This window comes from Gymnogyps californianus, chromosome 5 (genome assembly GCF_018139145.2).
Source record: "Gymnogyps californianus isolate 813 chromosome 5, ASM1813914v2, whole genome shotgun sequence".
Classification (NCBI taxonomy): domain Eukaryota; kingdom Metazoa; phylum Chordata; class Aves; order Accipitriformes; family Cathartidae; genus Gymnogyps; species Gymnogyps californianus.
In genome coordinates, this window is record NC_059475.1 from 31,969,714 (window position 1) to 31,993,591 (window position 23,878).

The following is a 23,878-nucleotide window of genomic DNA, read 5'->3' on the forward strand; positions in this document are numbered from 1 at the left end:
GATATGTCAGAAGTAATTCTGTAGTAGATCAAAAAGAAATGGATGGACTTTTTGATTGTTAGTATTGTTTTTCTTCTAATGTTACCATCTAATTTAAAAATGGACTCAGACCAAACAATTCTAAAGTGATACAGCCCAGCAAGAAGTATCAAATTCTTTTTTTAGTCCAAGATGCCTAAAATACACCAAAGTCCACCTTCCCTATTACCACAAATACTTTCCAAGCAATTTGGGTGTGAAGCATAAGGGAAGCAGCAGCTGGAGGCTAGGAGACAGCTGAGCATCTGGTGGAATCGATTTCCTTAACACCATAACATAACACGTACCATCCATTATAGAGATTATTCACTTTATAGAAGTAGTGCGTTTTGTTTGCTAGAATCTACAGTTTCAAACACTGAAAACTCTCATAGATGAAGCGTGCAGTATCTCTGGGAAAAAGAAAAAAAAAACAAAAACAAAAAACCACCAAAAAACCCAGAACAAAACAAACAAAAAAACCCAAACCTGAAACATGCTCTCAGGCAGCTTCTTTAAGATGCACTAAAAAGTTCTGCAAACACACTTTCATCAGAGCAACCTATGGGGCTAACACCGAGTAATCATTACAGCAGCATGACACCGAGCTACAAGCAGAAAATGAAAATGCCATTTCCCTACAGAGAAACAACAGTCTCATTCATTTTTTAAAAACTTCATGAAATATAGAGACAGATCTTAACACTTCTCTACAGGTAAAGAAAGGAATAGATGTAGAACAAGGGAGATGTTTTTTCCACTGTCTATTCACATTAGCAGCTGAAAGACACCATACTGAATGGAGGACTGATGACAAACAAGACAAGAGTGAATGCTAAATAGCCAAGGGAGAAGGTTTAGGGGAAAAAAAAAAATCTTGCTTTTTTTTCAATAATATTTTGTTGAAAGATTTGTTTTGAGGAATTAGGTAAGACTCAGTCAAATACTTCCCTAATTTTGTTGTAAAGATGAGAAGAACGAATGAAAGCAATATGTGGCATGCCTCTTGTACATCATAAAGCAGCTAAAATTAGCCCTTTGCAGGTTAAACAGCTGTAAAAAGTCATAAGCATCTGATTAACTTAACAGGAAACGGACTGCTGGACCCAGTGCACAAATATTACAAGGCTCTCAGAGCTCCATCAATATGCCTCAGTCCTGATCTGCATATAGTCACCTTCTGGATTTGGCATCACTCATTAACTTACTTTCGCCTCCCAAAACTGCCAAGGTCCGTACTGCTAGAATACTCTTGTTTTCTTAACACCACTCCATTAGGAAATTGTTAAACAGCTTTCAGCTACAGTCTTTTTTTTTTTCTTTAAATCTGTGGGTGACAGCATTAGTACGAAAATACATTTTATTAACCAGACCTCTTAAAAAACACATTAAAGATTAGTTTTAAAGCTGTATAAAATGTTTACAAAAGATTCTTGTTAAAAGCTTAAAATGCACATTTCATTTAGCCATTAAAAAAACCAAATAGTATTTATTATACATGAAGCCCTACTATGCCCTGAGGTTTCTGCTTAGAGCTCTTACATGTAAATGCGACTGATAAAATGGATATGACTTGTTAGCCAAGGCAGAAGCAGCAGTTGGGGAAATGTTTCATCCTCGCTGGGACGCAGCACAGTATCATGCTTCCGTTGTTTCTGCTTACGGAGAATTGGTTCCTGGGAGGATGATGTTTAATTAGCTCCTAAGACATCCATGAGGTACTTGTTTTACAAACTGAATAATGATGCAAACAGTGCAGGTAACCCTACATGGAGCATCATAAAGGTGACTTCTTCACTGCACAGAAATGGAAAGCCTCAAGGAGAATGACAAGGAAAAAAAGGCAGATGTAGATGCTGTGCCACTACAGTTGGGGCCGAATTCAAGATCTCGAGGGGACAATGTCCTATTACTTAAGAAAGTAATGTTGCTTCACCAGTGTATTTTATATGCACTGACTCACACCACTGTATTTTCAATCTTTTCTGTATTATTGTATCATACTACTTCATATGACATGTTTTTGTCATAACAGGTATGCTTCCCTCATAATCCATTGACATTTTCTTTTTAAAGCCAGTAGCCAGTAAAGTCCACCTTAAAGGTTATCTCACTGGCAACAGGAAAGTTTATGAAGTGCTCCAACTAAATATTTCTCTTCCCCAGTAACAACCTTATGCACTATAACACATATCAAATAGCCAAATTCACAGTCCTTTCAAAATGGAGTTCTCCAAGAGGGAAAACAATTTCCTCAGTGCCTTCTCTATCAAGGCCAGAGATGGACACGACTCAGAGCCATCAGACAGACTAGGATTACATCTTTGCTTGTAAACACAGGAAAAATCACATCAGACATCAGGAAAGCAAAAAAAGATTGATATTTTGTTCTTAGCCTGCTTTTGGCCCTTCCTTATAGTTCTTGCTCCTTCAAATAAAAAAATAAGTATAAATAAGTAGTGAGTAATTTTTGTAAACAATTACTTTTTTGTCTGGACTAAGCACAAGACATCAAGATTCACATTGAAAGGACAGCAGCAAAGGAAAAGTAGGAGAAAGGAAGAGGAAACTAACTACACATCACTCTATATAGCATTTTTCATAAAAAAGAGCATTATTCTATCACATTTCTACAGCTGATGAGAGTTTAGAACAAAACACTAGTCCCAAGTAAAGAGCAGGACATTGCTGCAGTAAGTTTACAACAGCTAGGAAGGAAAAAGGAGGATTTCACTGACAGAGAGTAAGAGAATGATCACCACTTGCACAACAGTAATCCCCAAATTCTAGTCAATGGAGGTGAAGGAAAAAGGCACATTTTTCTTCAAATCCTCCATTTTTTTATTTTTTAAAGTTATATCTACAAAGGCTCTGGAAGTTGACCAAACATTGACAAACTCAGAGCTGGTTTAACTTTTCCAGTGTCTTGGCTGGACTTCAGTGCTAGCAATCCTGCTTGGCCCAGCAAAACTCCTTTCGCCAGAACCAAAGTACCAAAGAGTATATGCTATACCTTGCTTAACAGCTGCCACGTAACAGCTCCACAGGACACAGTGATCTGTGGACATCCCTCTTCCAGATTGCCAGGATATACTAGCACTGCATTTCATCAGTCAATATGAGGGAGGCAATATGGCACCTGTATGCTACCACCCCACAAGCCCTTCAAACCAGCACAGGCCAGCATTACCACCAAAAGCAGCAGCCAAATAATATGCCCCTTCTCCTCTACTGTCAGCCAAACATACAGGCAGCGGGACTGAAGAACTGATCCAGATTTAAAGTATGCACCTAATTAATGGCTTTATGAAGACAAATTTGCACTCGTTTCTTATCCAACTCAACTAACTACTGGCAGCGTTTCAGTGGAGAAGACAGAGCCGGAGGTGAGAAGTGACCGTACAAGAGTGACAGCCGCAGTGCGGCTCTGAAACGCTCCTGCAAGTACAACGTGAAACAAAAGTCCTTGTGTAAAGTATAAAATGTAATTAGCTGGAAAGCATGCTGCCTTCCCTTTTCGCTCAACTGAAAACAAAGATGAAAGCTTGTGCAAAGGTACACAGTATCTTCTGCAAAAGACAGAGGGGAAAAGCATTAAGCCTAGACTGTTAACAGCTACTGTGCATGTTAAAAATACCACTGATAGATAGATCTCCTTTCTGCCCTGTTTTACAGGGGGAGTGCATAACCACCTTCCTAAGTTCAGGGGTTAAACATTTACTTGAGAATTCTGTTGCATTCCCTGAACTTCCTGGGACACAGCTCTGTCACCAGAGGACAGGTATGCACACCTACGTGCACGCAGACTGGAGACGGCACCTCATATGGGAACCGGCAGATTTGGGGTCAGCTGACACATTACTACACAGGAGGCATTCATTATTCAGAGTACCAATTTTCATTCACCTATATGACACTTGCATGCAGGCAAGAGCAGAGATCTCTCTCACATCGGAGGAAAAAGGCATGTCAGAAGATTTGCTTGACATAACCCTTTGTGGGGACCACAGCACTTTGCTGTAGCCTAGCAGTTAATACTACAATCCACCTTCAGTTTTCTCTAAAACAAATGATCAAATAAAACTTATAAAACATCACAACCGAAAGATGGATCTGGAAAAGCTGTTGCATTGTTATTTAGACAATTTTTTCCTTCATATACATAGATTACTGTACAAATGCTCAATTAATTCTTCAGATAGCCACTTTTTGCTGCAAAATCTGTCTCATTCACCACAGATTTAGTAATTAAAATAGTAAATATAATTCTGCCAAATGCTTTTATTTGCTATAGAAATCAAATGTAGACGGTAGTTCTTCTGACTTTATATCAAAATACATACCGCAATAAAGACCTTTCCTTGGACAAGATATGTGCAATTTGAGATACCCTAAGCGCTGGTTGTCAAGGATAAAATTATTAAAGAATGACATTTAGGAAGGGCTATCCCCACATGCTTTAACAAGCTAAATGTTCACAGCAGCAAACCATACCTTTAACGAAACTTGATGTCAATTTTATATGGGAGATAACTGAAGAGACAAGAACTCATCATCTATGTAAAAAATTGTGTTTATCACTCCTTTAGCATAAAACTGATTTTCAGAAAAAGCATGTATTTTCTTTCAGAAAAGTTTTAAATACAAGGTGGGCATTAACCAACTGCAATCCATTATGCATGCAAGGAAAAAAAAAGTAACACATTCATATTCATTTAGCTGGCCACAAGCATTTTGCACAGTTTTCTGTACTGAATAGCAGCCAATGAATCTCTCCTGACAGATGATCATATTATTTTCATTTTGAAATTCCTCTCAGCTTTGAGGTTTCACTGGAACCTCATTTACTAAAAAAAAAAAAAAAAAAAAATCTTCACTTTGCTGTCTACAGTGAAGTTGGGAAAGCATGTCTGCACAACCTGAAGTGCTGACTGAAGTTCACTCTGCACTAGATAATTCAGGGGCCAAACCCAGGGGCCAAACCCAAGGGAAAAAAAAAAATAAAAAGATATTCTTCTCACCAGTTGGCCCCTATATAATCCCCCCCACACACTTTCACCATTGCTACACATATAAAGCCAAATTCATGAGAAACAACTTAATAATTGCCCCTATACACTAGGTAATGTAACCTTCAGTAATATTTAATTGTTACTATTTCCCAAAGCTTTTGCATTTTCAATCCTTTTTTGAAATTACTCAAGCTTTTTTCTATTATCTTGGTCTCAAATATATCATATTATTCAAGCAAAGACAAAACTCACATCACCATTTTTGCAGTTCAGAGGCCTGCTACTTTAGGAAACCAGTATGTTTAAGTGAAAACCACAATCAGAGATAGCTGGTAAAGATGTCCTTTTTTCTGCATCAATAAAATATCCTTTAACCGTTTCATACTCTTCAAAACGTCTGCAATTCATTGTGTTCTATGATTTCCCAAGAACAGTATTTTCAAATATGATATTACAAATATTTTCATTAATGCAAACAAAATAAGTTTTCAGCTCACTTGCTTGTTTACATCAATCTTCAAGTATCTTAATGGGCAACAGGATGAAATTAAGGTTTGACACATTACAAAGTAAATGTAGGCAAATCCTTCTTCCTAGAATATTCAGTAGAACAAAACCTAAGCCTTAAAAGTAAAAATCAACATGAAACCACCATAAACAGATATGCCAACTAAAAGCATTTTACAGAATATAGATTTTAAACAGATAAAAAGGTAGGACTCTTCTTCCAAAAAGTTTAAGGCAGTGCTTTGCATTTTGTTTTTTCTTACATAGCAATGTTCTAAAAATGTATTTTTTTCTTTAAATAAATCAGATAGTCCATATATCTTTAAAAGTCACATTATTGCTTGCTTGCTTGAAAAGAAAACCCTCATTAACCTATGGAATAAACAAGAAGCAGAACTATGACAGCTGGGAATCCAACAACGCCATGGGTTACTGGATCCCCTAAACAAGTAGTACAGAGAAAGACTAACTTCCAATAGACATATAGTTCGTTGTTGATTGATTTACTATGTTAATTACACTTAAATTGGAGCCAACGTTTTCCCCACGTCCATTAAATCTCCTCTTTTTTCCCCCATCAGTACTACCTAGAGTCCCTACTGCAATCCCCGCAGGCTTCCAGCTCAAATTCTAATCCACATGGCAGTATTTTTAGTTTCCACTTACCCGTCTCCTCCTGAATTTTCAGAGATTCATAGCGAATCTCCCAATGACTTCCTGCTACATTCCCTACCTGTCCGCTCAACCTGCCAGCCACGTAAGAGGTGCACAAATAGTACTGTAACCAGAGTGATAAAGACACTGATCAGCCCATTTAGTGATAGCTTAGGTGCAAAAGTGAAATCACAAGAGAATTAAAATACACAGATGAAATAGAAATACAGCCAGGAGAACCACAACAAATCTACAACAATGTATGAATAGAATAAATCTTAAGTCCAAACAGGCCATACAGCAGCAAGTACGTAATTTACACTATGTAAGCACAGATGCTGCTCAGCCTCTCCTTTTGTTGATAAGTCTGCTGTAGACTCATTTATCTAACCTTAACAATGCCGCACTAAAATATTCTATAAGAACTGTCATGCCACCACCAATACAGAAGTCCATCTCTTGATTATTAATTCATGAAGTCTTTCACAAAACATGGCATGTGTTCACAACTAGCAAAATTAGCCCACTCTTCCAGCGGCTTCACGGGACTTGCTGCAACTACCCAGAACTCCTCAGCATAAGCCAGCATCTGACTACTTTTTGCATTGCAAAATATAATAGCATGCAACACATGTTGTTGTCAACTGAAAATTTCCAGTTTCTTCAAGAAGTTGACTTAAGCACTTCATATAGTCTTATGTAGCTCTTAACGTCCTAGACACAGAAAATTCCTGGGTTGCTCAAGCTGTAAGATCTATTCATTTAACACTCTCAACAAACAGCTAGCTTAAGAATTAGATCTCCAACATTTTTAAACAAATTTAATTTCTTAGTAACATTTTAGGGGGTTTGATCCTGAGTAAAGAATTCTTGCAAGACTTTGGAATAAACAGCATCTATTACTAGGCACTTAGTCTCCCCTCCAAGCAGTTAAAAATGAAAGGAATGTTGTTTATCATCCTAAAATAGCTCTCAGTTAAACACTAATCATTACCACTGGTGAAAAAGACAATTTCAGTCGTATGGCATTTAAGTTGTACCCTTAAAATACTGCATATTACAGGTCCTCCCTGCCAATGTATTTTGTGGTTTGACATGCATTTTAAAATTCCTCTTCCCATGATTTCTCAATTTCTCAGTTTCACAAAAATATCCCGCATCTCCTTGGAAACCTGAACACAACACAACAAAGACTGCTGGCTCTACTGCTTAGAAGCAGGTTAGAAAGAGAACTGCATTCCCTTGCTAGTTAGGATAGGGTTCAACACTTCATTTCTCTTTACTAATGTATCTAACAAGAATCTGTCTCTCTCCCCCATTAATTTTCTTACTTGCCTTCACAGCCATTCACTCAAATCCTATCAACTCCTTCCCTACTAACTTGCACTCACCTTGAGGTTTAATGAATTTTCTAATCATCTATGTAGAAAAATGTGAGCAATTTAAGGATGCTGGCAATACCCAAGCAATACTCCACTAAGAAGTAAGCCTCTCCCTACAAAACTGGCAAGAATGAAGAGAACTAAGATCCCTTTTGCAGAGATATTTAAAACTGTAATCTTAATCTACATCAAATTGGTTTCTATACCAATTGCTCTTGATCAGCACAGGATACCAAAAAACAGCAAACTAATTTCTTTTGGGTTCCATGCCCATCTATAGCTGCCATAACCCCTAGTTTGGGAATTGCTGTTTAGATTATTAATGTTGCTGCTACTACCAGTAAACAACGTTTGTCCCCCAGTTCATCAATCCTTTAAATACCACTCTAGTTGCAGCAACAAAAAAAAGTGCTGCCTCTCATTTTGGATGTAGGACTGTCAAGGGAAGCACAGACATCCCCTGTCCCCAAAACGGGACCCTCCCCCAGCCTTGTAGTCCTGTGCCCCGTTCTGCTCAGAGCAGCACTTTGCTGCAGCACTGCTGCAGGTTTAGCCAACGTTCCACTTGCAAAGCCACATTCACCATTACAACAAAGCATATATTCCTCAATTAAAAGCTAAAATTCTGAGGGTATTTCCTACAAATTATGTATCTTCCGTGGCATAAGATGAGAAAAATTCTCTCTCGCAGGAATCAACGGTGTTTTCTCAACTGAAGCACGGTGGGAAATCTGAATCATCCAGTTACTGCAGTTTAGTTGAAAGCCTTGCAGAGACAGGAACCAAGAATACAAGCAGCATGGAAATATCAATGAAGGGGAAAGTCAGGAAGAATAAGATTTCCCCCCTCCCCCAAAGGATAGAAAATGGCACACGAAAGGCAGAGCAAGAATTCCTTCCCAGAATACTACAAGAGCAAGAGAAGGTGTTCAACTAAATTGAAAGCTGACAAGTTCACCATCAACAAAAAGGGATACTTCTTCATACCTCTACCTAAGGTACACACTGCTGAGGCATACAGGATTGCAAAGCCAAAAGCTTAGCAGCATTCAAGGGGAGAACAAAAGATAAAAGTACATTGTAATAGAAAATATTTAAAAACAAAGAGCTGGAAAAGATACAAACGTCTTTGAGTTTTATGACAGAAGCCGAACTAACAGGATCCCAGAGAGATATACCCTGGAGTATGTTATTGTCATAACTGCCTACTGTAGATTTTTTTGCATCATCATCCCAAGCATCTGTTACTACTCCTAATTAAAGAACAGATGGTCTGACCCAATATGGCAATTCCTATGACCCTGTATTTATCAGCAGGTGGGAAAATTAAGTTTTGAGGTCTCAAGTAAGCAAAGCAAAATTAACAAAAACAGATAGCTAAATAGGTCGCAAAGCCATCTGGTATATGACACTTACTGAAAATAATATTCTTGAAGATATTGTACTGAGAAAACAGCCTTCCACAAACTCCACCAGATGCAAATATGACTTAAATCCAGAAACACAGAGATTATCAAGCTAATAAATGAATCCTTTTTCACGTTAAACTAGTGAAGCACAGCTATTCCAGCTGTACAGTGAAATTTGTAGAAGTGGAAGAATGTTCAGCATGTTCAGATAAAACTAGAGGCCATTTTCAGTAAAAACTTCTGATAAGGTCATCACACACCAGTAAAAGAAACAAAGAAAACAACACAGGCAAAGGAAATAAAAAGCATAAGAAGGTATGCCTATATGTTTTAAGTGCAGGTTGAAAACATGCAGGTGTACTGTGGAAAGCTGCATTCCCAAATCTGATAATAGATGGAGAAGACAGCTTGAAATAATTAATCCGCACAAGAAGAGAATCTGAGTGAGACAGGTATTAACCAGTAAGGCAGTAGTAGCGTATGAAAGAAAGTACACTTCTTTAAATGAGCAATGTCCCTCCTTCTTCAAGAAATCTTTCAAGCTTTACTGGTAAAAAGGGCACTTCTGGTAGCATACACCTGTATGGCTATTTAATACCCTGTTGGAAAAAAAATTAAAAATTAAAATGGATGAAAAGTTATATGTTCATGAGTCACAGGAGCTTCTGATGAACCTATGTTCTGAAAATGTGCTTACCAACCTCATTAAGTTGCCAGGAAATATTATCGTAACAAAATAAATAAAAATTGCCCTTTCCACTTAGAAACAGTCACAGGGAATGAGGTATTACACATGTTCTTAAACTAAGAATCACCTGAAGGGGACCGAAGCAACAAGGAGGCTGGTTACTACGGCATTCTGTGTGAAGACACCAGAAAGATGCTCTTCAGCCTAACTCAGAAGCAGCATTCATCTGGTACCAGCAACAGCAGACAACTAGTCCAAACAAGAGAGCCTCCCTGCAAAGCACCTCTTCTATGGCTCATACAATTTTATGATACCATTACCAAGGAGAGTAAAGTACTTCAAGCATTCTATACGAATCTTATTAATTTTCTCTAAATAAACCAGACAGATGAGCTGATTTCTTGCACATGGAGAATTTAATGAAAAATCTCCAGATAATTCCTCAAAAGAAAAGCTTAAGTCTCCAAGACATTCGTATGTTGCAGATCTCTAAGAGGCAGAGAGGAAGGCTACTCTCATGCCCATCACCCCCTCCCTACTAGAAACACCGACATCATTAACCTGCACCACAGAAAAACTCCTCACAACTTTCTGCATTTGTTAGTTCATAAAAATTTCAGCACTTGGGACAGGGAGGTGGGGTCAAGCCATTCATAGTGTTTAATTCAATTTATCTGCCTTTTTTTTTTTTTTTTTTAAGTAATTTTCACCACAATCTTGGAACTGTTTTATAGATATGTAGTTTTAAGGCTGTATATTAATAAAGCCTTAAAATATACTACTGAAAATTTTTTCACTGCCATTTTTCTTTTCAGACCATTGTACCAGTCATTTACTTTGTCAAGTATTATTTTCCTAATATTTAAAACCTACTTCTAACATAACTAGTAAGCTGTGAAGTGCTCAACTTTTGTATGGCTGTCACTTAAAGTGTACTCTCACTCATGGAAAACTATTAGATGTGACTGGTTCGAGCCAAATTCCCCATCATTTGGTTACCTGACACACTCACTAGAGCTACAAATTCTGTGTTGGGGATGGTAACTCACCAGGGTGCCAGTTAAAAAGCACATTTCACGCAACCATTTACCTCTGAAGAATAACTTTTCTACTGTATATAGAAGTTAAAAGTCCCCAAACCTAACAAAAATTCATTCCATTGTACAAAGCCAAGCATCCCCTTTGTGCACACGTGATGGAGGGCACACTCAGAGGGAGGAACAGAAATAATTATGTTTGGCTTGAATCCATTATTTAATTTCATTAATTAAAAAATATTCAAAGATATTCTTAAACACGGAAAAATTGACATAGAAAAAACACATCGAATGGTTGTCTGAAAGTACCTTGGGGGAAAGTGAGTTCAATATGTACAAGTGACAGCAATTGAATATATGAAGTCACGCTGTACTGACTTAGTTAAACCAATGTCATCCCTGTGCATGAATGCTCTTACATAAGGTTAAGCCCGTTTTTCAATTTATCTTGTTATTTACCAGGAATATTTTTACTTCAGGACTGATATAATCTTTTCTAAATTGTAGGAAAAAAGACACTAGATATTCCTATGTATTTTCTACAGTGGATTTATGATTTGACATTCCACAGCATGGACACCCAATTAACTGTGCACCTATTCAAGCTGAAGAAAATACTACGCAGAAACCAACTGGTTGCCTACAGATTTCTGTATCAATCTAAATATACCTGCATTAAGTATTGAATTATTGGATGATATTAGAAAAACAGGTCTGATAATGCTGCATTTCTGAAATTATGAAAAGAATTCTTTATTTTTCCAGTTCTTTTCAGTGAGTTTAAAAATAAGAGAGTAAACAACCTTAATGCATCCATAACAGAAAATGTTACTGAAACTCATAAAAAGGGGACTACTGGGAAAAAGCAAAAGCTATGATTGCATATTTCAGGCAGTCTGGTACAGAGAGTTGTAAGAAAATAGAGAGACCTGCAATCATCACAGACTCACCTTGAACCCAAGCACCTTCCGGACAGCAGACTACATTCTCAACCCATAATTAGGGTTTTCAAACTGACACTGTACACCCTGATAACACAGTACTCCACTGTGGTCAAGTTCTGAGGACATTACGCCACCTGCAACATCTTTACCCCCTGCTCTCTCCTTTGAGGGTGTCAATAAAAAGAGAAACAGAGCAATAGACAACTCATCAAGAGAGCTAGAAAACAGAGTTAGGAAAAGATGAGGTTTAACAGTTCTTAAGTTATTTAGGACACAAGAAAGCCCTTTAGATCTAATCAAGGAAAATAAACATCTGCAAAAGGGAGAAAAACAGGAAGTCTGCAGCATGCTCTTTAAGGCAATGCTTAAGAGTGTTAAAAATAAAATTAAAATATGAATCCGTAAGGCAATAACAAACTAATAAAATGCAACAGCAGCCTCATTTATCATTCTTCCATTTAATATACAAGTCACTGTGGCCCGTCCCTTCTGTTCTTTTTTTAAAGCTTTCTGAGGTGGTCCTCTTGCACACACCAAATACATACTCTCTCAGTTAAAATGCATTGTTATGCTGATGCAGAAATTGTGCTATAAAACTTGCATTTGAAAGTTCCTATTCTTTCTTAAATTTGTATTAGCCACAAAAGGTAAATTCTATATACATTTTATAGCACAGTAAAATATAAATATTGTGACTCAATGCCCAAATGAATTAAGTCCACGTTTCTCATTTAGCCTACATCTTATGCATTTGCTATTTTTAAGGAGGGAGAATTTATGGGTGCATTTTTACCCATAAAAATTTAAAAGGAAGTTCTCCAATTAAAATATTCTCCCCATGGATACAGTAACTTTTCATGTGCACACATGAAAAGAGCTATGGTGATATTTTGACAGGCATGTGAAAGACACTGACAGACAGCAGACCTTTATAAAGAAAAGAAAATATTTTACAGTGATAAAAAATGCAAATATCCATACAACAGGAGTATTTGGTTATAGCCAGTTACACTTGGAATCACTGTAAACTTGACTATCATAACACAATGCTGAAGCTGCTTTCATTTTCCATAACAATTTAAAATGCTGCCGCTAAGCATCAAGGAGGCACTTGAGGTGCAAATGTTCTTACTGAACCCTGCTTTGAGGGTTTGATATAAACCTATCATACCCAAGTTCTGTAAATATTAAACATGGCTGTAAGCACTGAAAATTTAATGACAGGTAAAGCAGATCCACTCCATAGTTTCTGAAAAGTTTCAAAACTTAATAGGAAGCTGATTGGGAAAAAAAATCTTACCAAAATAAACTTTACAGCAGTGATTTTCACTGGCTGTTCTTTCAGATGGGTATTTGTATATTATTTGTCACAGAAAAACCCTCTAATTCCTACATCTATGAATACATCCCCATTAGAATATGTTTGTTTGCATATTCTTAAACACACAGCAATTTTAAGTATCCTTAACATATACTTGATGTCTCAGCTAACATTAACTGGAAAGCAGAATTACCAATATCCGTGATTCATACTAATATTTTAAAAAACCTCTCCTGTATCTTTATATGCAAGGCAGTTTCCATTAACGTGTACACAAGCTTAGCAAAAGGAAAAGTCTTCTCAGGACTCTTAAGAACTCGTAAAGCGCTCTTCCCTCAGACACTCAATTTCTGAAAAACAGTTTTACTGTCAGAAACTTCAGAAGGTGACGTCTCTCTTCCCCAGGAAAATTCTGGGAGGAAATAGGTAGTTAGCACCAGCTCATGAAAAACTACCTGCCTGCCTTCAAGACAATTCTTCCATGAAGCCCTGACGCAACACCCTTGGCCTCATTAATCAGACACACACGTCTAAGGGCAGAGCTCTGAAAAGCGTCATGGAAACGCAAGTGGTTGGGGCAGGAGGGGAACATGCACAACCCTCCGCACCTTCTGCAACCAGAGCACCATGAGCACACACAACACGAGCTCTACACAATATGATGCAAAAATATAAACAAGGAAGGAGGTTGATGACTGAAGTTAAATGGAGGTAGCCCCCCACCGCCACTGACGAGAAGTCAGAGAGATCAACTGTCAACCTGCCTAGTCTGGCAACCACCAAGATGACTATCAGATGCTTCCAAGTTGAACTTCAGGTTTTCTATTTTCTTTCTTTCTGATTATTTTGTAAGACATATTGAATTATTCCTATCCTATTCCTCAACTGCATGGTCATCAAAAATACTTTGGTCTACAGATGGACAGGCTCTAAATTCCACTGCTGGTTCACACACCAGAACCTGAGAACAAACACTGGTAAACCATATGAAAGCAATAGATTTACTTTAATGATTTCTTTTTAAGTAAACTTTGGGGTGTAATCCATCAAATTGACAAGCTGTTGGCTGCCCTTGCTTTTCTTCAAGTTGCTCCAGCTAAGCTCATTGCTAACCCATCAAATAATGTGCTTATTTCCTTATGTCTCCAGTTATTTTAAACTGGCATGTGACAGCACAGACTTTTAGCCATTCTCCTGTTATTCCATAGTTTGCACTGTTTGTGGCCATTTCCTCAATCACTGGCCTACTCCTTTGATGTCTTCAAGTTCCTAAGTCTGAACTTTTAAAAATAAACTCAGTGCATTTTTTAAAAACTGAAAGTAACACTGGATGATTAGACGAAATTGCAGTTAAGACAATTATACTCACGAAACCAAAATAGTTTTGGTACAAGTACAGAGTGTTTACACAAAGCAAGTAGAAGAAAAAGGAAGCTCTGCAGTTTTTGTTGGATGCACTGAAAACAAACCTTTTGTCAAATCCTCTCCTAGTTGAAGTTCCTTCACATAATTATTCCCTATACTTTTGCATCTGAAAACGAGATCACTTGAAATACTATGAAATCCTTTTATATAAAATATGAGCAATTAGGCCAATAACTAAGGCTTCAAATTTTTTTGTCACTAATGGCATGGGGTAGAGTTTTTTTAGATGGGACAAAAGGTCAAAGGTTTCTGTGTTGGAGGCTTCAATAATCTCACTATTATTTTCTGGTTTTACCATTGAGAAGTTTATACAGTAAGCCATCTATATTTGTCATTCATTCTGTATACCAAAAAGCCTGATGAGAATTTTAAAATTTGAATTATGTAGAAAGCAAGAGAGGTCACAACTGGCATTTTTATGGTACCACTAGTATGACTACTAAATTGATACACCTGCTTTCATAACCACAGGCCAGGTCCCTCTCAAAGGATAGCTAGTACAGATAGTCCTTTTTTTTTTTTTTCCTGTTTTTAGTAGTCTGCAAAGTGATTCTGATTTTTAGAGAGGTGAGTCCTATTCCTTAACTATTCTTTAGGCCACTTGGATGCAGTTTTCAGCTATGGGTGCTGCACAAACTGTTCAGTTTAATTATTTTTGTTACTTACATTATAGTAGATGAAAATCCTTCCTATTAACGGATGAGCACAAGGGCCTGTTTTTAGTACAAGACAAACAAACACTCTTCTGTTCTTTTTCTACATGAAACTTAGTATAAAGGACAGTCACTATTCATTTAGTTAAAGAAAAATTCATTCACACAATTCTTTCCAAACATTAGCACATATACAAAAAACACAATTGAGTAGAAGTTGTTAGTGAAAGGTAGGAACAAAAGCAAGAGTACACAACCACAGATGTTTCAATCCAAGTAACAAGCAGCACAACATCAATCCATTACCATCGCAGTTCCCAAGACCTTCACGTTCAGGCCTGTCTTCCCTCTTACACCATAGCGGATTGGGAAGCAGGGCTGTTTCTGGCTTGCCCCAAACCTTTGTAACCCCCAGCCACCCAATCCCCCCCAATTTAACAAGTCAAACAGCCTTCTGCGCCCCTTTTCTCTCTCCCACCCCAATCCCTGTAAATCCAGCTGAAGCAGCTCTGGTTCTGTCTAACCCAGCTCCCCCCTTCCAAACTTTGGCTCTACTTGTCTCCTGCTCCCCTTGGCTCAGCATCGTTCTTCTGGCTTCCAGAAAGGAGAAAACTAAGGACTGAAGAGAGAAGGGAAAACCTTTCTCCAGTGCATGCTGCGTGTCCTCAGTAGGCCCATCCTATCATAAAGGAATTGCTGTTTTATCAGATAAACACTGTATTATTTTCAAGAGACCACAATGGGGTCCTAACAGGAAGACTCTTCCATGTGCATATAGCAGCTGGGGAAACATGAGATACCTACATCACAACACATGCACGCAAAAGGGAATAATTATGGTACTACAAGCAGTCTTAACTTTTAATAGCCATGATTCCAGAGAATTCAATGTTTCATCTGAACAGTCTCCTAAAGTGCTGCAGCACAGGATTTCTGAGAATTATTTCACAGTGGGAAAATACGCAGCTGTATTCTCCTAGACTTTCATATTTTTCTGCACTGCAAAACAATGTCGATTGTATGTGTCCACAGTCTCGAGCTGTCTAAATGCCACCCCATTGATCTATCCAATCTGTGTTAGGGACAAAACAGATATTGACATCTGCAAGGCCTGCAGGGACTAAGCTGGGGACCCAGGCCAAGCCCGGGCTGCAGTTTAACATTATGGCTTCAGCCCAGTTGATGGCCTGCCACTGCCAGGAACAGGGAGACTGAATCCTCCAATCTCCTCCATTCCTCCCTTCTCTATTTCTGGCCTACAGTCATCTCCTTGCATTACAGACACATTCAGCTTCCAAACCAGTAGAAAACTAACCCAGTAACAAAAACTAAATCAGTCTCTTGTTGCTGAGATGATGCAGCAGATCAACTTATGGTAAGCGTGAGAACTACGGAGAGGAACAGGAGAGGAGGAGGAGAAACAAGACTTCAGTCTTTCAGGGTACAGCTTACCTGTAATGCAAAACCACCAGCCGTAATTTAAGTCTACAGACATTTTCAATAAACTTTACTATATCCTGAAGATTTTAAGAACTTGTGTATGTCTTCCAAGTTAGAGGAGAAAAAGCAAAAGATAGCACATGTATATAGAAAACTCATGGCTCAACTAAGTTGAAATTAGCTCACATTACAACACTCAAAGGAATGTCTCCTTGTGAGGACAAAATACATCTAAGGGTCAACTTACCCCACAAATTCCTATTGCATAGCTATTTGTGAAGCTGTTTATTTCCCTGAAAATGTACGTTTCTAAACTGGGGAGAAGAGAAAACTCTCACAATTCCTCTTACTCAAGCTGAAGCAAGCTTTGTTATAAGCATGCATAGTCCTTTATCCATACTGTACCACGTACCGCAAACACCATCTCAGTAGCCGTTGAGTACTGCTGACCTTACACTATGAGTTTCAGAACAAAGTTAAGACAAAACACAGTGTTTAAGGAACTGATTATCATATACAATGCATCCAGAGTGTAAAAAAAAAAAATAATAAAAAAATCAGTATTTCTAGAAGAGAGAAGCTTTGAAGACTGGCCTTCACAGTATTCATATCTAAAGAAGCAAATACACAGTGCTTCAGCAATCCCAGTAAACCCCTACTTCCACAATTCAATGTTAATAATGGATCTAAGTGCACATGAACATCTCACTGGGTGCCTGTCTTCATACACCTAGATATTTGCACAGATCTGGTTAGCTGTACTCCTGTGATGATCTAACTAGTTCTGAGACTGCTGGCAAACCAAGTTAAGCAGGCAGCTCAAGTCCCTCCCTTTTCCTCCTGCTCAAAATTTCTAAACCAGAAAAATAAATCAATCCCTTAACTCTTCTCCAATACGGTTCTTACAATCCCAAGTGGAGCTTTTGGCTTTCATTCCAGTACTTATTCCCAAAACACAGCTGTAAAGTATAAAAATCAATTAATAATGTTTTGATATAAGACAGCTCACCCAGACACTACACAGGACAGATTTACTGTTCTCATCATTAAATAAAACATTCAGAAATCTCCAGAGACTTGTTTTTCACAAATGTTGACAGAGATGAGTACTGCTTTTATTATCACTGTCTAAGCTTATAATAGAAGTATACTATTCATTTCAAATGACCAAAGCCAAAAAAAAAAAGCTTCCCCTGAGCATCCATCATTATTCTCAATTATGAATCATGAAAACTGTATTATGTACCATTAAACCATACAGTTTTTAAACTGTTCAGACATCTCTGCACACCCACATTCCTATTAATTCATTCAACTAATTCGTATTATGAATTTTATGTTCATAGAAAAGACCTCCACTTACAGAAAGATGGTTTCTCTTGGAAATATCACAGGCATTTGAAGAAGGGCACAGGCAAACTCTCTTCAAAGATGCAGCAGCTGGTAAAATAGAGACAAAACTAAACAAAATATACAGATAAAATATTCTTGTTCAGAGTTAACTAATTCAAGATCTAGATAGCCAATAAGTTGGAGAACGCTATTCCAGAAAAAAAGAACTTTCCAATGAGAGCATCTCCCACAAAATCTCAGCAGTATCAAACAGCAGTACTTTCGTAGAAGAATGGTCCAAACCATCCAGGACTTTTTAAAACCTAACAAGTAATTATCTGCATTTTCCCTATCCTCAGAACCTCCTTTTGTTACTCATTCCTGCTCGCTGCTTATAAATCAACTCCTCCCACCCTTCCTTGTCCTGTTCCCTCCCTCCTCCTCTTTCCCCTTTTTTCTTTTAAACAGGCTCTAGCTCTTACCGTCTTTCCTTCCTCCCCTTCAAGCACCCGGCCCTCTGTCTCCCAGCCTAGCATCTTCTCCTTCCTTTCTGTTCTTCAGCCCTCTGGTATTTGAATCACAATCGTTTCCTCCCTCCGCTCTGCACTGGATGCCAACACAGACAGCACTACCAGTACCGAACAGATTGTCCCTGCACTCATTTCAGAGACCCACAGCTCACAGAGGCCGATATTTCAGAGGAAAGCGATGCGAGGAGGAGACACGCTCAGGCACTGCAGCCACGCACTGGCGTAAGCTCAGGTGCCCCACCAGCCCCTGTAAAGTCCGGCCAGCGCTACAGTGAGCGAAGCAAAATGAGGGTCCTTCGGCAAACTTAACTGCCAGAACAGTAAGCCTAAACTGAGTGTGTGAAATCTGTCTAAGCTAAAAGTCTTTGACAAAAAGGGCTTAAATTGGGACAGCTCTTTCACAGTACAACAGCCCCTCTCTAAGCTCCAAGTGATGGGACTGCTAGAGCTACTCATCTAAATAACTGCAGATTAAGCTAAACAAAATACTGTGTTTTTTTCCTGCACTGCAAGTCCCAGAGCTCTGACCATTGAGTCAAGACAGCACTAACATTTCCAGAATGGCATTTAAGGCAAACCATCACCAACGCAGACTTGCCTTACAACACCAGGCTGCGAACTTTGGCAGATTAAGGACTGACAAGCAAATACGCATCCTGTTCAGCAGGGCAGGATAGGACACACAGTTGCAGGCTGCCAACTCAAGATATGCTACCCTCATTCATCAGGCAGAGTCACTCAGAAAAGGATCATTTTTAACTAGTAAAAAATCTCGAGCAAACCTCGACATAACAGTTTCAAGAACTAAACTGTACAGCTTCATACTGTGCGGGACAGTTTTATCCAAATGCATCAGAACCTGTGCTGCAACACAACCCACTATGAAATATTTGATTAGCTGAATTAAGCAAGACATCTGAGAGATGCCCCCTGTGGTTTAACAAGGCAATACAAGCGCATGTGCTGTGCACTGGAGTTCAGACTTCACACACCCATCCTCTCTCACTATTCCTGAGTGAAAGACCCTCAACCAACCATCAAATCAGCAGATGGGGGAAGCCAGGACCACCCCTTTCAAAGGAGGCACCAGCTTAAAAGCATTCAGTGAATTAACATGTAGGCCAAAATCAAGGATGTTCTATTTAACTTAAAAATTTATTCCATTTGCAACTTCTATTGTGTCATAAGCTGCCTACTTTATCCTCTGATGGCCTTACCAGCTGAGATTTTTGGTTTTGCTTTTTAAATCTGCTTGGGACTTTCAAGAAAACAGAACAACTATAACTACAATTTGAGTAGCAGGATTTATTATTTCAACAGCCATTCACAAGTGAGATTAATTCCACTAATGATGGGAAAAGAACATAAACAGAAAAGAAAAATCAACCTTCACTCAAAAGCGTAACATGTTCCCAAGGTCAGTAACATAATCCTGTTGGTTTAGGTCTTGCAATTTTTACTTTTAGCAAATATCCTCAAATTTTCTTTCCAGTTAAAAAAGGCAAACTAATGTAAAACTCTGCTGCACAACTGCATTTTGAGTCCTCCAGCCATTTGGAATTATTTTCTACTTGATATGCACTTAAAACGCCTTCCCAGACATAACAGATTAAACAGAAGCCCATACATCAAGTAGAAGTTATCAGAAAACCTACATGGAAAAAAATGCTAAACCAGATTGAATTTGCATCTGTTTGTCTTCTGTTGCTCTTTAGTCTTGATGGTACCAATATAGTCTGTTTCATAGAATTAAATAAGGGAAGAGATACGGCATCTTCTTGGAGTAGGGGTTTTTAGCGTGCTGTTAGAGCAGTGTAATTCACAGAAGAAATTTGTCAGACAGCAACCGTTTAGGAAAAGAGCCATTAGAGATTTCTGGTACTCTCCAGTCACCATGGCTTCAGCTTTCAGCACACATAGCTGCGTTATGGCTATTCGACCAGACTTTTTGGACTATGGTCCTTTACTGTGGTTCCAGTCACCACAGGGGGAGACCTATCAGCCAGGCAGTCCCAAGATCTATATTACAGTGTACATTTATAGGATACCTAGCAATACGGTATGTTGCTGAAGTTACAGCAAGTCTGCTCAAATGACAGACATAGTACAACAAAAATAGTCACACAGGCCACTCATTTGTCTGGCTTTTTATATCTTTGCAAGCCAAGAACCTCCTTCTCTGCGCTCTTCTATACTGTTCTGACTCAGGCAAGAAGACCTTTAAGTCAGTCCTAGTCTTGCCCAGATAGGAACTGCAGAAAAACATCATACATGCAAGTAGGTGGTTTGCAATACCAACACAGAATTAGTTATTCCCTCCAAGTCTTCCCGAGTGAAATACCAGTCCTGAAAAGCTCTGCAAGATAGTTTTGGAGGTGGTGGGTTACAAATCACGCTCACATACAACAAAAAAAATGAGGAGTGTTATCTTTTTAATTTTGAAAAGTACCGACACTGCTCTCAAATTCATTAAGAATGAGTTACTTAATGGCAGCTTTTCAATAGCATGCTGGCTTGGACTGCCCACATTGATTCTGGATCTCACCCAGGCCATCAAAGCCTACAGAGACAACTAAACCTGTGGTGGTACATAGCATCACCAGCCAATTTTAGAATCTGGTCTAGATAATGAGGGACCCCAATACTCTGTGGCTCCACAAGGAAGCGGCAAGAAAGTTAGCAAAAGTAACACTCAAAATACATTCTCCTTTAAAAAAACCCTGATCTTTGAATTAGAAAAATTAACACACAGTTTAATTCAGCTACTTACCATAATGTGTACTAGAGTATATAACTAACTAGTCTAAATAATTTCTAAACTATTACTGAGTTGCTTTGAGAACTAGTAAAACACAGGGGATCCCAGACCAATATGAAACAGGGTACATGTCCTTTAACCACAGTGAAGAAGTGGGAATGACTTAAGAAGCGGTAAGACAAACAATGTAATTCTGATGCTTAGAAAGATTCAGATATATTGCTGGGGAAAAAGAAGAAGGGTAAAAATCAATTTATGTTAGAGGAGAAAGATAAATTACAGTCAGGAAGCCACATCAAACCAATATAATATTCTCCCTTGGGTAAACGTCTTAGTGAAGCAGCAGGTGTAGTTTATGTAAATGATGCTTCTGACACTGTTCAACATGACCTGGAGACTGTAGATCCAAAATAATCAGTGTAGATAAGCATAACTACTGGAAAATTTGCTTTCAGAGAACTAAAGCAGTGGGTCAGTATAAAAACCAGAAAGCATTTCAGGTCGGTCCAGCTAGAACTTGACCTGCAGCAAGTTTTGCTTTGTATTTTCATTATTAATTTGGGTGACCAAGCAGAGGCCTCCTTGAAGAATCCGCACATGCCACCAAACTGGGGGGCAGGAGTTGCAAGGAGTATGAAGGAGATGATCCTGATTCCAGGTGAGCTTCAGAAATCAGGGATTCTAAAGCCAACTGGATAAAAGTCCATGCAGGTGAAAGCAAAGCAAAATGCTGTAACTCTGAAAGAGATAATTAAAGTAATAAACGCCCCCACCCACAGAATTAGCCATCTAAAGAATAATAAAGCAGAAAAGAACTTGGGGAGCTGTACTGGATCACAGACTAAATGAGAGTCATCAACCTGATGTTGTTCCCGAAAGCCAAATATCATTCTGGAAGGTGTTAAGACTACTGAGCACAACAAGTTAAAGTAAATATTTCAAGGCTACTCAACACCATTGTCCTAGCTTTGCAATACCATGTAGATCACTCTCATGTATTCTAAGGAATAGATCCTAAAATCTGGTTCTAAGGTTACTAAAAACAGATTGACAGCAACTGAAAACAAAACCTCATCTTCTTAATACAGTTATGTATATTTGGTTTTCCAAGAGGTGTTTACAGTAAATGAAAAAAAAAAACATAAAAAGTAGTCTTTATGTATAAACTCATTTTTGTGACTTATTTTAAGTCACAAGGCACATGAACAGATTTCTCTTCCCCTTCACCTCCCCTCCTCTAATAGAAAAATTCCTTCCAACTTCAGTCTCCTCTTTTCTTGGTCTTCTTGTAAAACCAACATGAAATACTTTAAACAGAATTAATCAGTGCGGTTACCAAAAAAATTACACACTCTATACTAATGCTGATACCCATACTAATTCTACTGCTTTTTCACATTTGGCAACTCATCTCTAAGCAGTCACCGTTTTAAACCAAGTTTCAATGTGAGGGTTTTTTCCTTTTAGAAATTAGTTACATTCTGACTCCAGTTGATGTCACATGCTGTGTTTACACCCTTAATATAAAACAATGTAGATGTTACCTATAGTTGTGTATGCACACATTTATTTTAGCTCTGATCACACATGTATTTTAGCTCTGATTTTATTTTTCAGCTTTCCTGTGCAACAGCAATAATATTCCAACTCATACTTCACCAAAACCCGACATGTATTTACATCAGTACAGACAGACTCAGAGCATCCATCAGAGCTGAAGTGTCAACAGCACATACCAAAGTATGACACCACCTTTCAGCCTTTTAAAGAATTCAGACTTTCAGCAACTCTTGCTTAGATTTTACACCACCACCACCCCAATTCCTTTATCAACATTCCTTTCTGCCAGAAATTTAATACTAGTAAGCTATTCATACACAAGTTAGTTTCTATGACCCAGTAGCTCGAAACAAAGTGGCAAACACACGCGTATAATGGCCATCTAGAAACGGACAGCATTCCCCTTTTCCTTTAAAAATATGTACACATATTTACTAGTTCAGAGATCTAAAAGCCAGAATAACATAAAAAAGCAGTTTGAAAACCCAAGACTCCTTATATATCATGTGAAAATATTTGCTGAAGGACAGAACAAGACTTTGATTACATCTCCAGGACTATTCTAAATCATCTGTGAAACTAGACCATGAAGTCTGGGTCCAACAAACACGCACGAGAAGGAATGCAAAACTCCTCCGCTTACAGGAAGAGTGCCTGCAGTACTGCAAGAGGAAATAAGGTAACCGCTGGCATATGTACAAAAAAGTACTATTTCTTTGATACTATGGACAGAATGCAGTGTTTTCAGATACACTAGCACCCATTTTCAGAAACAGAACTCAAAACACTCCAATTATCTATTTGGTGTGTACAACAGACATTGTAAAGTTTTAAAACCAAACCTTCTTAACACCTCTCTTTTACCTTACATGTGCATTAACAGAGAAAACAGCAGGAATCTGGCAAACAAGTTGGAGAAACACATAAAACAACATGGTAAAACAAGTTACCACCACAAGTTACCACATCCACCTGAACAGGGCAGCACCATTACACCTGAAGAGAGATAAATGCTATGGAAAATAGGGAATAGTGATGATATCATTGCCCTACAGAAGGCTGATCTCTCTCCTAACATAGCATTTTCCATAAGAAAACAATTCTCAAAGTATTTGTCTCCTACATTTTGTTATTGTTTGGGAACTTGTGAGACTGAACAAACAGTGGTGAGCTCTTAAATATCGCAACACCAATCTTATTCACCAACA

General features: G+C 38.3%; 1 protein-coding gene across 5 annotated transcripts in view; it reads right to left on the minus strand.

Annotated features, from left to right (window-relative positions):
- The window catches only part of SIPA1L1 (signal induced proliferation associated 1 like 1), a 228,730-nt gene that overhangs the window by 119,111 nt on the left and 85,741 nt on the right, over positions 1–23,878 (minus strand). For 3 of the 5 annotated variants that reach the window (XM_050897053.1, XM_050897054.1, XM_050897055.1), the window contains one exon: positions 17,854–17,930. The exons of the other annotated variants lie outside the window; for them this stretch is intronic. The gene's annotated coding sequence lies outside the window, so the exon portion shown is untranslated. The remainder of the gene's footprint in view (positions 1–17,853; positions 17,931–23,878) is intronic. 5 annotated transcript variants of the gene reach the window in all.